Genomic DNA, 16,185 nt, shown 5'->3' with positions numbered 1-16,185 from the left:
AACAGTCCAAACCTGTAACGCTTGCATTGGTCTTTATAAAAAAAAAGTCTAATTTCCTCTGTTAAATCTGTGAAGGTTTAGGCACAGGGAAAAGACAGGTAGGCAACAAATGGACGGCGATGTCATTTGAAGTCCCCATAAAGAGCAAGTGAACAATGCGTAACGACCCCAGATTAAACACCCAATTTGAAGGAACCCAGAGCCAGCTAAACCAGTGGCCCTCACTAGTGCTGTAGCCCATGGCAGTGAATTCACTGGAAAGCCTGTTGTGTCCCAAGTATTCACAGAGGTGTCCTATCATCTAATCTACTTGTGTGACCAACCCACATAGTCACTGTGTATCAGCGTAATTTACAAGTGAGATACCAGCTCACCACTGATTACAGTTTGCAGTTCATCTGATTACAGTTTGCAGAGGCTGAAGAGGTGAGAATCAGCACTGCTCGAAAAGGAGAGCCCGGCAAAGGTTCAGTGACAACTTCCAAAGAGACCAAGGCAGGAAAGAATAAAGACACACAGCTGTCCATTGACTTTCAGAGCAGAGCCATGACCTCTCGGAAACATGACGGTGAAGGTAAGCCGAAAGAAAGACTTCCCAAGACAAAATATATATACAAGTATTCACTCCGCGTAGCCTGGTCCACATTCCTTCACACTTAATAACTGACCTTGCATGTCTCATCGCACTGTTGTTACTGACCATCCTTTTAAAGTGATTTACAGAGAAACACTTGGCTTTCAGAAAAATTAAAATGCTCACCCTTATTAAAACTACACTTGAATTCAAAATGGAACAACCTTCTTCCTTTTGCCTGGAAAGGGAAGAGGTAGCTAAAGCGGTATCTGGTTCTCTGCACAGCTGCAATGGTTTGCTTGTGACAAAACACCGGACCAATTCCATTCTCAAGTCCCCTTATGATTTCTGCAGTTTGGAATCTGATGCAATGAATGGGCCCTGATACATTGGGAAGATCTCCAACAAAGTCCCATGGAAAGGAACAGGGAGCTATACATGACCATCGGTGTCCACTTCCCAACTGGATGAGTTGGCCATTCTCCCTGTCTTTCCTATTTCTTTTTATCTTTTTTTTTTTTAAGATTGTAAGGTCTTTGGGGCAGAGACCATCTTGAATAGTGTACAAAAATGACAGACGTACAGTTCCGGCTTAGCAAAAAGGAGCATCTTTGCCAAGTAGTCTTGTTTACGGTTTCCCTTTATAGCCTGCTTTTTACGCATTTTGATGACAAGCTGGTTCTTTATAGGTTACAAAAGAATATAATAATGGAGAAGCCAAGTTCACGCACCTACCCACCGACAGCCATTCTCTATGCAAAAGCCTTATTACCTAAAGCAACAAGGTAATAAAGCGACAACCTCTGATATCCAAATTCCCTCCAAATGGCGCATTTCCTAAGATGCTCTCCAAGGTCAACCTGCACTCTCAGCTGAGCGGCAAATGCATCTCGCAAGCTCAAGCAGGTGTGGGGGAGCGGATGCGGTGGGAAGGGGCAAATCACCTTTGGGGGTCTCAGGGTTAGAAAGGGTTCTCTTACCTCGGAGCCTGCGCCTTTGCCTAGGATGATGGTGATGGTGCCGCAGCTGCCGGGTCTGCCGTTTTGGCACCTGCAGGCCTTCCCCGGCTTGCTCTGCCAGGCAGGTGCAGTGACATTGGCACATCTGAGAGCCCCAAACCCAGGGGAAGGACGCCAAACCCAGCAGGAGAACCCCAGGCAACATCCCGTGGAGGAAACGACTCCAAGGGGGAGATGCTGACTCGGGGGAAAAAAACAACTCCCCTCCAGTAGCATGCAAGGAAGCCAAAGAAACTCTTGTCCAAATGCCCAAGAAACCTTGGGGGCAGGTTGTGGCACCCCCTCCCTCTCCTCTCTCGCTCTCTGTGCCTGCACGGCTTTCCCCTCTGCTTAGCTCAACCCCTCTGTTTGGGAAATTATTTAGAATTTGTTATTAAGCATGTTTTCGAACTGCTTTTGTATTTTGTCCCCTTCTTTTTTAACTGGGGGAACAATGGGGGAGGAAGGCATATAGGCCCCATGCTGGGAGCAGACCGCTGCTCTCTGCACCATCTGTGACATCAGAAGACGAGGGGGGGGGGGGAGATCTGCACTAGGATCTCTCTCTCTCCCCCTCGCACTGTTGCCACAATATTGCTCCGCAACTAAACTAAATGATCAATGATGGGAAAAAAGGGAAACATGCTTTGGGGCTTCCTTCCCGAAGGCCAGATATTTCTCATTTTACACCCTTCCCACATTCTTTCTCCTGTTCCTCTTCTTCTCCTCCACCACCACCACCAAACTCCCCCCCCCCCCGCCAGCTCTCTCTACCCCCTTTGCAAAATGCCTGCACTCCTTCTTTGGGAGCAAGGAGAAGTGTTGAGTTCCAGCCAGCCATACTGGCGAGGGAGATTGACTGCATAAAAGAACACTCCTTGCTTTGTGGGGGGGGGGGGGGGGGGAGAGAGAGAGAGAAAGGCCTGTTTTCAAACAAAATTGACCATCCCCTGATAGATTTAGCCGCTTGTCGGCTGCTCCTTTGTCAACCTGGTTGGAGAAACTGTGGCGCCTTAAAGGGGGGCCTGGAACAGTTTCATTCGTCACAATAGCACAATGCACCCCGGACGGCACACAATTACATTTATTGCGCTCCCGCCAATTATTTCATCATTTCACTGCCCCAAAATCCCGATGTCTTCATTGTTGGTCTGGCTGTACTTCGTTTTCTCTCCATCACACACACATGCACCCCATCCACCTTCCCCCCCCCCTTTTCCCACTTGTTTTCTAGGAGTTTTTTATTGACTCCAACAGATTTAACCAACATAATTAGCCTAAAGAAATTTGTTCTCATTTAACTCACGACTGGGCAAGCCATCGATCATTCTCCCTGCTTATTAGCGCCGCTCTCCCCCCCCCCGTGCCTTTCTGCCCGCCCAGCTTCACAGCCCCCAATTAAGGAAGGTCTGTCTCCCACCCACCCACCCCCCAATCTGCCAACAAACAGCCAGGCTCTGTGAGAGGGCTTGATCAGGAGCATAGCTGAGGACAAGCCATCTGAACTCCCAGTCAACAAGGGCCCAGCCACCTCCTTGTCACCTGTCTGGTTTCATGCCATTCAGGCCCAGGTTCTTAAAACCTTGGACCACTGTAGCCTTGTCTATGCACTGCATCACCTGTTGAATTTTGGCCTGTCATATAGCTGTGCAGGGCCAGTCACCTTATCAGAAACCTGCTAAGTGAGAACTTCTGCTGGCCTAGTAAGAGAATTCTGCACTCTACAAACCTCATCTTCTATCTATACCAGGGGTGCCCAAACCCCTGCCCGGGGGCCACTTGCGGCCCTTGAGGCCTCTCAATGCGGCCCTCAGGGAGCCCCCGGTCTCCAATGAGCCTCTGGCCCTCCTGAGATTTGTTGGGGCCCATGCTGACCCGACGCAACTGCTCTCAGTGTGAGGGTGACTGTTTGACCTCTTGCGTGAGCTGTGGGATGAGGGCTCCCTCCACTGCTTGTTGTTTCACATCTGTGATGCAGTAGCGGCAGCAAAGGAAAGGCCAGCCTTGTTTTGTGCAAGGCCTTTTATAGGCCCTGAGTTATTGCAAGACCTTCATTCATTCATATAAGTTCACCCTTAATATATTCATTTATGTAAACTTATGTAAATTTATTCAAATTTTAAATGTAAAGTAATTCCTTTTTCCCCTGGCCCCCGACACAGTGTCAGAGAGAAGATGTGGCCCTCCTGCCAAAAACTTTGGACACCCCTGATCTATACCATGAATGCTGGTCCTACCTAGAAGCTGCTGAAGTGGGCACTTCAGGTGGCAAAGGGTGGCCAGCTTACCACAGTCCACACAGGCTCCTCCTCATGGACAGAGGAAGGCAAAATGACTCCACACTGTTTTTTCTCTTTCCTTCCTGTGTGCTGCCTGCGTACCATAGCAGTTGCGTTTGAGTCATCGGATGTTCTTCAGCTCCTGAAGTCTCAGAGCCAAACCTGCCCCCCAAGCCTACAGACAAACAGCCCAATCCTCCTACCTAAGTTCCCCTGCACTGATACAGCGGCACCAGTGGCATCCCGCAGGGAAATTTTGCCGGAGGCTGGAGGTCTCTTTGAGGTAAGTGAACATTTGTTCCCTTGCCCTGGGGTGAGCTGCAGCCAGCACAACGGGTCATCTCAGATCTGCGCCAGCTGCATATAGCTGGTGCGAGTCTGTGTTGATCGAACATGGCCCAGCGGAAGGGGTAAAGGAGATGGCGTGCACTGGTGCCACTGATCCTGCCCCCTCCTGGGCCCAATCCGCCTGCTCCCTGTTGCTGCCTCCACCCAGTCCACTTCCTCTCCGCCCTCTCTCACCCTGCCCCTGCGCTTCACAGCTGCAAACTTACCTGCAGCAGCGGTTGCAGCTCTATGTGCCGGCAGGAGGCAGAAGGCTCTGGTTTTCCCACCGCCAGTGCTTTTTTTGTAAAAGAAAAGGTGCAGGAACTCACAACTTGTTAATCTTTTTTTTATTTTTTTATTTATTTATTTATAAACCATTTATTATTGGAGAAATAAAATACTTTTTTATATGCTTCCCCCTAAAGATGAACTTACTTCTGAGTAGACACGCATAGGATTGGGCTGTCAATCTCCACATCCCCTTCCCCCTAGCTACTTTTTCTACACATGGGGAAAAATACTGTACAGGTGCACTTGTAGCGTGTAGTATGTAGTGTGGCACTACTTCGAGGAGAGGAAGCAGTGAATGGATTCCGAAAAATGGCTTACATGAGTTCCATGTAGTAAAATTACTCTAAGCAACTGTGGGAGTAAGAACAAAAAAGGAATTCTTACACGAGAGGGGTCCTTAGGTGCACAGAGAAACAGCTACATTTGCAAACAAGTGATTAAATATGGTTTAATTCAGGTGTCAGAATACTCTGTGTCTTTGGGAAGGCGCTTGGCATGCAATTGTATGTTCCCTGCTGCCCTGAGCAGCTGCTGTGCATTGCTGGAGAGGAGCTGCAAACGCTGGCTGGCGGAGGACATGCTTGTGGGGGAAGGATGAGGAGGATCTCTGGCAAGGCTGGACAGCACGTTGTACACACGTAGAATCCCTTTTCACCTGCCCTTAGCATGTGAAAATGGGTGCAGATATATATCTGCATGCAATTGTATGTTCCCTGCTGCCCTGAGCAGCTGCTGTGCATTGCTGGAGAGGAGCTGCAAACGCTGGCTGGCGGAGGACATGCTTGTGGGGGAAGGATGAGGAGGATCTCTGGCAAGGCTGGACAGCACGTTGTACACACGTAGAATCCCTTTTCACCTGCCCTTAGCATGTGAAAATGGGTGCAGATATATATCTCTGCCAGGATTAAGAGCCCAATCCTAGGTATGTCTACTCTGAAGTAAGTCTAGTCAATGGAGCTTACTCCCAGGAAAGTGCCTAGGATTGCAGCCTAAGAGCCCAATCCTATGCATGTCTACTCAGAAGTCCACTTTAGTGAATGGGGCTTACTGTGGATAGGATGGCAGCCTCAGGGCCCAATCCTGTGCCTGTCTACTCAGAAGTCAGTCCCATTAGAGTCAATGGGGCTTCCTCCCAGGAAGGTGTGGAGAGGACTGCAGCTTCAGAGCCAAAACCTATGGCTGTCTACTCAGAAGTCAGTCCCAGTAGAGACTGTGGGGCTTCCTCCCAGGAAAGTGTGGAGAGGACTGCAGCCTCAGAGCCCTTCCTCTGCCTGTCTACTCAGGCTGCAAGGCTATGACACTTTCCTGGGAGTAAGCCCCATTGAACACAATGGAACTTTCTTCTGAGTAGACATGCATAGGCTTGGGCTCTCAGGCTGCAAGGCCATGCACCCTTTCCCAGGAGCAAGCCCCATTGAGCACAATGAGACTTACTTCTGAGTAGACATGCATAGGCTCATGCTGCAGATTGGCATGGGGGGCTGCACCAGCCAGCTTCCTTCCCCTCCTCCTCCGCCAAACCAGTACCTGGGCATTCCGTGGGTGCCGCAGCCCGTCTCCCTGGCTGGCTGGCTGTCCATCCTCCTCCTCAGCGTCGGCGCGTGTCGCCCACACCCTCCACTGGCTTGGAAGCTGCGCGGGGAAGCAGAGTGCGGGGGAGGGGAGGCGGGCTGGGCTCAGGCGAGAGCTTGGAGATGGGGCAGGAGGGGGTCGTTGTGTGGTCAGGCAGGGGCCAGGCGCCCGCCCACCCTGCACCCCCCAGCACCCACCCAGCGAATGCCTCTGTTTTGCTCCCTCCCTCCTGGAATGCCTCCGAAGGGGAGGGGCCCCTGCAAAAAGGTGCCGGAACTCCGTCCCCCCGCGTTCCATTAGAAAAAAAAGCCCTGCCCACAGCTGATGCAAACAGGGGTGCTATCACAAAGTCTTTTACAGCACCTTTGTGCCAGCTTATGCCAGTGGAGCATGTGCTCCACCAGCACTAGCAAGCAATAGGATTGGGCCAAAAATCAGCAAGTAGAGGGTCCTCTTTCCATTCCCATTGGCAAATGGGGAAAATCTGCAGTGGTTTATCTATATTGGGAGGTTTGGAGAACCAGTCCAGCTGGGTGGACCTTCTGATGCTCCGTGGCTACTGGCCAACCTGGCCAACCTTTGACATTGCCCCAGCTCACTTTCTATATTACGTGGGGCAGGAGGTCTGGTCTAGAGGGTCGAGCCTCCGTTAGCCCAAAGATAACATCAGAAGGTCGCCAGTTCAAGGACACCTGCAGCTCCCTGAACGGCTGACAATGGCAAGACCTTGAAGCAGCTGACAAGCCCAGCTAAGGGATTCCACCTGCTCTTGGTGTGAGCAAGAAGTGTCTTGGCTGCCCTCCGTGTGAGAGATGGAGCTGCTTGTCAGCCTGCGTGGGAGAACTGGAGGCCAGAAGTGAGACCAAACCAGGAAGATCCATTCTGAAATGTTGTTGGTTCTTGAAAGAGAGAACCTCTATGATTGTAAAAATCCCCTTGAGGGATTTAGAAACGCCTGCCTATGTAAACTGCCTTGAATAAACTCAGAGGAGTAATCCAATGACCAGAAAGGTGGTATATAAATACCTAGTTGTTGCTGTTGTTGTTGTTGTGAAGTGGAGCAGTGCATCAGGAAGGGCACTGGGGCAAAAGCACCAACACCCTTCTTTGCATAGTAGGCAATACAATCAGGTGGATATACTGGTCAGCTGTATTGTCTGTGCTGGCCCAATTAAACCACAGCTCCCAGGTTTGGACAATATATGGAGTTAATTAACTAGCATTCCCAGGTGCACAAGATTTGGAGGACAAGAAAAGGGAGTGCACAGGTTAGTTGGGCCCTCAGTGCAATTGTGTTCCTGATCCAATGATGGCTTGTGATATCAATGTTGCAAGCAGTGGCATCACTAGAGCTGGTTTCACCCCCGTGGGCCAGCCCCACCCTTCCAGGCCACTGCAATTGCTTTGGGGCTACCTGGCTTTTGTGCAAGATCTAGAACAATCTTTGGTAGCCCAGAGGACTAGCCAATTGCATCAGTGTTTGTGGTGGAAAACCACACGGCAGGTGGCAAGTGTGCTTCCCTGTCCTACTAGGCTGTGTTCAGTGTGCAGTGAAGAAGCCCCCACCCCTGAGGGCAACCCCTTCCCCAGTGAATCCCACCATGTGGCAAAGGGCATGCTGGGAAATCTGCACCCGATTGCACTGCACCCGATCACAGAAAGTGCCCTCTGCGGCACAGCCTAAGCAAGCCATATTGGTGTCAACCCCCCAGCAGTGTTACCAGGTGCAGTCCACACACCCCACAAACCCCTAGTGATACCACTTGTTGCAAGTCTTTGACCAGAGAGGCTTGGAATATTGATCTCCCATTGCAAAAATGTTTGTGAGAAGAATATAAACAAGCATGCGTGAAGGTTTGCAAATGAATCATCTGCTCACGAAGGTTCTTTTTTGCTAATCCTTGATGACCTTTTATGAGCAGTTGATGCTCACCAAGGTCCAACCATTTGTATTTGCACTCAAGCCTTGTCAAGAGATCCAACTGACAGCTGGCAAAGGTACTGGCTTTTTGTAAATGTTCACTTGAAATGTGCACTAATAACTGGGTTTCTGGCTAAATGCTGGGGACATTCATATGTCCCCATTCAAGAAAACGGTGAATCCAGTCTGTGAGTGCACATACTGTACACGCCTGGCTCATCAGCCTGGGAAGGCAGCTCATCCAAGAGAAGGAAAACTCTGATCCCAAACCTCCACTGCCTTGTGGCTACATCCAGTTATGGAAAAGGCTTCAGGAGTCAACCTCGAGGCAAAATCCGGAGCCGGAATCCCTGAGGCATTTCATGGCTGAACACAGTCACGTTCTGGCAACTCCTGTGACGCCGCTGGAACCAACTTTATTGGCTTCTGCCTTTCCATTGGACCATTTCAGCGACGTGGAGAGGAGGGATTTGCTGTATGGGTAACAGTCTATCCTCCATATCTACCCAGGCTTCGCGGACTGGAGAGGACACTCTGTTCCAGAACCACCATTCAGAGCGTGACACCATAGTCTTCCAAGACTGAAGGATGCCAACAGAGAGACTGTACACGCATATAGTGGTGTCGCTAGGGGGCCGTAGGGGGTGCGGGCCACACTGGGTGATGGAGGATGACACCACTAACTAGCCAAAATTTTTAAATCTTGGTATTTTTGAATAATGCCATCATGTTACATATCGTTCAATGTGTAATTTCATGCAGAATGCAGTAAAACAAACAGTGTTGAAATACCTCTATTCTATCAAAAGTTATAGCCAAAAAACCAGCGGGGGTGAAGGTGACAGTGCCACACCTACTGTCCAGAGCATTATCTTGCCCACTGCATGGGAGGAGGTCCATCATAGGGGTAACATGCTGGACTCCTGTGCCAGGTGACATGAACCCTAGTGACACCACTGCAAACATAGGATCTCTCTGCGCGATTAGGGATGGTACTGTTTGCAAAGTTCCTTATCATGCCCACATTCCCAACCCTTGTGTACAGATTGCTTCTGTACAGAGCTAAACACTGAACGTGGGGCTGCCTTCCACTGCAATCCTCCAGCCTCCCCAATACATTCAGCATACCCTTTTGATATCTGGGACAGGGCTCTTGTTTAAATGCGCACTGCAACATTCTTTGGTACACTCCTTAAAAAAAGATAATGTGCAAGAAGTCTTCTTTCCAGGGCCTCAACCTTCAGCATTCTCTTTGAAGGAAGCCTCCAGTCTATTGTATCTGTTGGCGCAGTGGTGGCCACCAATCACAGTGCAGGTTTCGGATCATTCCGGCCACCACTAATCAAAGTGAAAAATGGATTGTCATTGGTGGCGAAGGTTGTCATTACCGTGGAGTCCTTGCCATTTCACTGAAGACAACCTGCTGTCAGCTCCAAGGTCTTCCCCCCCATTCCTCCCTCCCATCACCTTCTCCACTGACTGACAAACGTGGGAACTAAGACCGCGCTCCTAAGCAAGATGACCCCTTTCCTTTGATACAATCCCTCCAAAGTTCAGCTGGGTGCTGTCAAGTCGGGAGGTCAACACAAAGGCCGGTTTGCAGCCCCAGGTCATCTCTCTCAGCCTGCCAGGATGCAAAGAGCCTGGTGGATTCAGGAGACATCTGTAAGCCCCAAAAGAGATTAACTGGTTGAACCCTTGCTCTCTTCGGGTTGTGTTGAGGTCAGCAGAATGGCCATAAGGGAGAGCTGCCCTGGACAAGATGCAACGGAGGGTTTGGTCCACAGGTTCCTTTCCAAATTGTATTAGGAAAAAAGGTTCCTCTCTCTAGTTTTTTTTTAAAAAAAAATTAATTTAAATAGAATTTAATATTTTTAAATTCTTTTAAATAGCTATCACTCACCTTTCCTCTCCCCTTGAGAGCTGCCCCCTGGTCATTAGGAAGTGCGTCAGATGGCTTACCACATTTTTTCAACGTTTATTTTCCCAATATTTGTTCCCGTTTTAACCACTGTTGCTGGGGCACTTTGGTGTGCAGTGTATGGTCTGCAGGTGTGCCACGCGTGTTTGGGGGGGTCATATATTAGTGGGGCCATTGGGGGATATGAGCCCCCCCACCACCACCAGCAACATGGTGTGCCTCGTTGACTGTCAAAAGACCGGTTATGTACCTTGACAATAGTAGAACCTTGTCGGTGTGCCATGAGATGAAAATGTCAGAAATTGCTGTATTTCGAGTAGTAGGATGCAAAAGTCAAGGGAGGGAGCTAATCCTTTCTCTGGCTTCTTCTTCTCCTCTTCATAGGGCAGCTGACATTTCTCTGTAAGGGGGAAAGGGCACAGATCGGTTTTAAAAGGTACCAGTAGGCGGAGGTGGTGACCATGACTGTTTCACCTTGCTGGCATTTCCTTCTTTCTTGAGCGGCGGGGTACATCCTTCCCCAAGAGGAGGAGAATGTGGCAGCCAGGGAGTTGCCAGCCAGCACCTGCAGGGTTGCACCACTGGATCTGCTGTGAAACTACAGGTGCATGCACTTGCACGTGAAAAGGAGATCTCCACCTGCATTCCCGGGGCTGAGAGCTCCGTTGAATGTCTGTCTGTCTTGGAAGCAGTGCTGGCAGCAAAAAAAAAAACAAAAAAACGAAAAAACCCCCTTTCTTACTGCTCTCTTTTTGCAGGGTTTTCTGAGACACACAAAAGTTTCATTCCTTCCCCAGATGCAGGGCCTCCCTCCAGAATGCACAATGTGGCCATTTTCTGTTGCAAAGGAGGTCAGTCCCCTGAAGGATTTACAGTCTTTGTGGAAGTTTTCCTGCTTGTGCAGTGTGGACAAAAGCATTTACATTTCTTTGGCCTCCGTCTTAGTCACCGGTCATTCCTGGAATTTCTCTTTTTGTGAGCCATCTCCAAAGTCCTCCTCCTCATCTCACCTGCAAAACTCTTTGCCATTCCCAGAAAGTGCAGAATCAATAAGGGCATTTTCCCAATGGCTTGGATTGTTTCTTCTCCATGACCTTTGACGGAGGCAGCCTTGTCTGACACCCTGCAAACCAGTGGCTTGTGTTCAGTAGGTATTGGCAACCTTCAGTCTCGAGAGACTCTGGTATCGCGCTCTGAAAGGTGGTTCTGGCACAGCGTCTAGTGTGGCTGAAAAGGCCAATCCGGGAGTGACAGTCCCTTCCACATCGGGAGCAAGTGCAGTCTGTCCCTGGTTGTCTCCCTGGCTATGGGCCTTCCTTCTTTGCCTCTTAGCCCCAGATTGTTGGCCAAGTGTCTCTTCAAACTGGGAAAGGCCATGCTGCACAGCCTGCCTCCAAGCGGGCCGCTCAGAGGCCAGGGTTTCCCACTTGTTGAGGTCCACTCCTAAGGCCTTCAGATCCCTCTTGCAGATGTCCTTGTATCGCAGCTGTGGTCTACCTGTAGGGCGCTTTCCTTGCACGAGTTCACCATAGAGGAGATCCTTTGGGATCCGGCCATCATCCATTCTCACGACATGACCGAGCCAACGCAGGCGTCTCTGTTTCAGCAGTGCATACATGCTAGGGATTCCAGCACATTCCAGGACTGTGTTGTTAGGAACTTTGTCCTGCCAGGTGATGCCGAGAATGCGCCGGAGGCAGCGCATGTGGAAAGCGTTCAGTTTCCTCTCCTGTTGTGAGTGGAGAGTCCATGACTCGCTGCAGTACAGAAGTGTACTCAGGACGCAAGCTCTGTAGACCTGGATCTTGGTATGTTCTGTCAGCTTCTTGTTGGACCAGACTCTCTTAGTATTAGTGTTCAGTAGAGAGGCTTGTAAACTCACTACATCCACAGGGTCTGGTGGCATGACTTGCAAATGAACGGTTCAGCTCTTTCACTGGAAATTTATATTGCCTTACCAACCAGAAAGTGCCTTTTAACATCCAGGCAGGGGGTGGCCCATTCATTAAGCAAGGTGATGTGGGCTGCATCAGTGGCAGATTGTGGGTCAATAAGTGGCCAGCAGATTCCAGATGCCCTTCACCCCAAGTCTTCCTATCAGCAAAACGGGATAAATAATTACTAACCAGGTCCATGTAAGGACAATATCAAGATAATGTTGATGTTATTGATCCAGTTGGACATCAGGAAGAAATTCTTGATGTCAAGGCAGTTTGGCAGTGGAACACATTGCCAAGGGAAGTGGTGGATTCTCCATCACTGGGGATCTTCAAGTTGAGGCTTGATAGGCACCAGCTGGAGATTCTCTACAGGAGATTTCCTGCTACAGGCAGAGGGTGCACTAAATGACCTTGTGGATCCCTTCCAAATCTATGATACTATATACGTGAAGCCTTTGCACACTTAGAAAACAATGTCTTATTGAAAAATGTCAGCTTCACCTTTCTTCTTTATGCAGGGACCCAGGATAGCTTGCGATATCAATAGAAAACTCAGCCACTTACAGCACGTAGGTTTACTCAGAGTTCATGGAGCCTACTCCTAGGAAAGTGGGTGTAGAATTTCAGTCCAAAACACACAGAGAGGACAATAAAACCAAATGCTGTAAATGAAATCATGAGGAGAATCACACGAGTCCAAATCACAAGGAATAGCAAGTTCAGAAAACATCAGAAAACAGATCTTCAGTCTGTGGCCGAACTCTGGCAAGGAGGAAGGCAGTTTCACAGGCTCCACATTTGGGGGGGTCACCACCGAGAACTCCTTCTTGTGCTTCACTGACAACTGAGCCCCAGAGGGTAGTAGGATGTGCAAGAGAACATTTTGCTCTGATTTGGAAGGTGGTTCTTCAGGTATTTTGGCCCTAAACCATGATGGCTGGGGGTGGGAGGGAGGTCAGTCTACTATATTCCAAAAACACACCAAGTAATGGAAGCACTACTACAGTTCCACATGTAACTGCGTGGGGCAAAGCCACTTGTGGCTGGAGCTACAAGGAACCTGCTGGCAGAGGTGTAACACCCTACCCCAGCACCCGAGGCAGTGATGCCATTACATCGTCATGTGACGTTGTGACGTCACTTCTGGGTTATCCACGGAGGAGGGTACACTCACAGCAGCAGCTTCATGCCCCCCACATTCTTTCTGCTTTGGAGGCTCCCCTTTGAAGGAGAACAAGGGCCTGAAGCTGCCAGCACTCCCTCTGAAATTAGTGCGGTGTGAGGGGCAGTCATGCACCTTCCCCCTTTGGCATACCACCTGGGGCAGGTGACCCTCAGGTTCCACTCAAGTTATACCTCTACTTGTCAGGAAGTGCCCTTTTGGTAAACAGAGAGGGTCAGAACATCTCTATCTGCCCCACGGACCTGGAGCAGCCCCCTTCAATGAGCCAGCCTCGCTCTTCCGCTTTCCTCCGCGGCTCCCTCACCAGCATGCAGGCGGCTTGCTGGCCTCCCCTTCCGTGTCACCTGTGAACCCAGCCCAGTGGGGGCTGCGGAGGCACACTCCTGCCTAGCAGGCAGGTAGTCCCGCCACACGGCAAGCAGCGTGGGCCTTTTTTCTCCAAAAGTGACCTTTAAATTGGTCCCTAATCATCCCGACAGGAGGATGGAGCGTTTTCAATGCCTCCTGAGGAGAGGCCATTTTCCCTCTGCTGCGGAGACCTTTGTCGGGTTTGGTTCGCCTGCCGGGAGGCTCCGGAGCCAACAAAGTGAGAAGCGGGGCACATCGAGGCCTGTAAGAAAGAAACCGGGAGCCCCCCATGGCCTTGCCCACCCCCTGCCTCCTCCCTGCAGGTGAGCAGTGTTAGGGAAGGCCTGCTTTTCTCCAAGTCCGGTGGTCCTCCACCCCACCCCTTGGCAGTCGGCGCACTGTCCCTATGGCAACCGCCTCGCCATTCCCCCCGGCTCCCCCCCCCAGCCTGTCCCCCCTTCTCCATGCTCCCCTGAGCTCCATCAACCTTTGCTGCCAAGCCTCACCCCATGAAAGGAAAGATAGAGTCTGCGGATGTTTCCCCGAGTTAGTTAAAGCAGAAAAGGACATCTCATTTGCCCGGCTGGCCCAATCCAAGGGCAGTGCATCGAGGAAAAGAGCAGGCCCGGGGCGGGGGGGGGGGTGTTGCTGTTGTGCTGCATTAAGAAAGGATGGAGAGAGAGAGAAGAAAAGAAAAGTGGTGAGACCCCAGCCGGCTTCTGCTTGACTGCCGCTCAATGGAGGTGGTCCCGGCGCCAGGAGAAGGGGCTTCTTCTCGCGCCTCGTTCCCAGCTGGCACTGGACAAAAGGGGGGATACTCAGAAGCCCCAGTCTAAAATTGATCCAGCCCTGCTTTGTTCTAGTTATTTTCCCACTCTGTGTGGAATGATGGGGGGGGGGGTGGATGCAGGAGGGGGGAGGGAGAAAAGGGGGAGTCGGGATGCTTTGCAACCAATGCAGTGGGAGAAGATGGAGCAACCCTTCAGCACAGCCCAGAGCTTGCCCTGTCTGGCAACTTCCATCGCCAAGGTGCTGGCCCCCGAAACCTGATGCCCAAATGCCTTAAGACATCCAGAAAACCCATTACTTACTTGGTTGGCAACGTTCAGTCTCGAAAGACTATGGTATAAGCCTACAGTACCTGGTATTCCCAAGCGGTCTCCCATCCAAGTACTAACCAGGCCTGACCCTGCTTAGCTTCCAAGATCAGACAAGATCAGGCATCTGCAGGGTAAGCTTCTGCAGGCTTCTCTTAGTCCAGCGACCCACTTTACAGGCTTCAGAATGGCCCTTGGAAGCCTGAGCAACCCACTTCAATTCTGAGGCCCATAAAGGACCTGCAGCAACACCACCAGGAGCACTGCAACCCACCGCAAAGTGGGTCACAGCATTGCAAAGTTTGAGAACCCTGCTATACTTCCTTAACTTGGAGGAAGTCCAACTGAATTCAGTGTGACTTACTTATAAGCAGACATGCATAGTATGGTGCTGTTAGTTTGCTCTTTCCTGTTGTGGCAGGTTGTTACATTCAGTATACTATGCAGCTTAAGTATCACCAGGATCAGGGCCGGGGTCATGGGTCATTATGTCATGGGGTCATGGGGCATTATGTCAGAATGCCAGATGCAAGGGAGGGCACCAGGATGAGGTCTCTTGTTATCTGGTGTGCTCCCTGGGGCATTTGGTGGGCCGCTGTGAGATACAGGAAGCTGGACTAGATGGGCCTATGGCCTGCTCCAGTGGGGCTGTTCTTATGTTCTTATGTCAGCATTGTCAGACAGCTGCCTAGGGGCCCTCAGTAAGGCAAGGCCCATTGCAGATTCCTGAGACCATCTCTGTGCCCAGAACCTTTTTGTGATGGCAGGAGAGCGACGTGCTCAGGGCCTACCCTGTTAGGAGAAGGTTCCAGGGGGGTGGAATTTGCTGAGGATCCCTTAAAACCAGCTGGATGCCCTTGCAAACGGGGTTAAGAGGCACTTTTTAAAGGTGTGGCTCTCTTTCATTTAAGAGGAGAGGAACTGGCCTTGCTCACCCTAGCCAAGTGTCTTTCCTGGGTTACTTGAGGGTATCCCTTTTGTGTCTCTTGTTAGATCACGAATCTAACATGATTCATGGGTAGGGATCTAAGTTTGAATTTCTTTGGCTGTATTCTGTATATTTGTGCACTTATTTTGTTTGAAAAGCAGTACTGTATATACTGTAAATATTTTATTATCATCATCAGTAACAACACAGGCCTACAAAATTGAGGATCAGAAGAACTTTTTTTTTTGCAAAGTTTATGATGGTTTTATTTGAATTTCGGGTGCTAATTCCAAAAATAGCATCATTTTTGCCCTAACACACGGTGTAGGCTTCCTCACGAGGAAGCTGCTTGATTCGTTCACTAATGAGACTATGCCGCACCTCTGAAACTAGACTGGATAGGGCAAAACTGGTGTCATTTTTGGAATCAGCACCCCAAATATACCCAGGAATAAGTCTAACTTTTAAAGACAACAAAACATGTGTTGGTCTGTGTAATGTGTCTTCACTTCCTCCTGGGTGTAAATGACATCACTGCACGCCAACTGCAGAAAGCAGTTCCACTTGGGACAGCATGCATTTTGCAGAGATCCACGGTCCTGGGGAAGGACCCAAAACTCAACAGACCAAGTCCAGCCACCAATGCCTTGGTGGGCTGTGCATCAGAACCGTAACCACGTAGATTCACAACTTGTGCTGACAGAGGGTCCAGTCCTACCCAAGTTTCCAGCACTGGTGTAGCCGCAATGCAGCTTTGAAGTAAGGGAACAAATGTTACCGTACCTTGAGAAGGCCTCTGTGACTGC

General features: G+C 50.2%; 1 pseudogene; it reads right to left on the bottom strand.

Moving 5' to 3' along the window:
• Nucleotides 1-14,483: 14,483 nt before the first annotated feature.
• On the bottom strand, nucleotides 14,484-14,601 carry LOC136662730 (5S ribosomal RNA; annotated as a pseudogene).
• Between the last annotated feature and the right edge of the window lie 1,584 nt (nucleotides 14,602-16,185).

The sequence above is a fragment of the Tiliqua scincoides genome, chromosome 11 (assembly GCF_035046505.1).
Source record: "Tiliqua scincoides isolate rTilSci1 chromosome 11, rTilSci1.hap2, whole genome shotgun sequence".
NCBI lineage: Eukaryota > Metazoa > Chordata > Lepidosauria > Squamata > Scincidae > Tiliqua > Tiliqua scincoides.
This window is presented reverse-complemented; position numbering and strand designations above follow the sequence as displayed.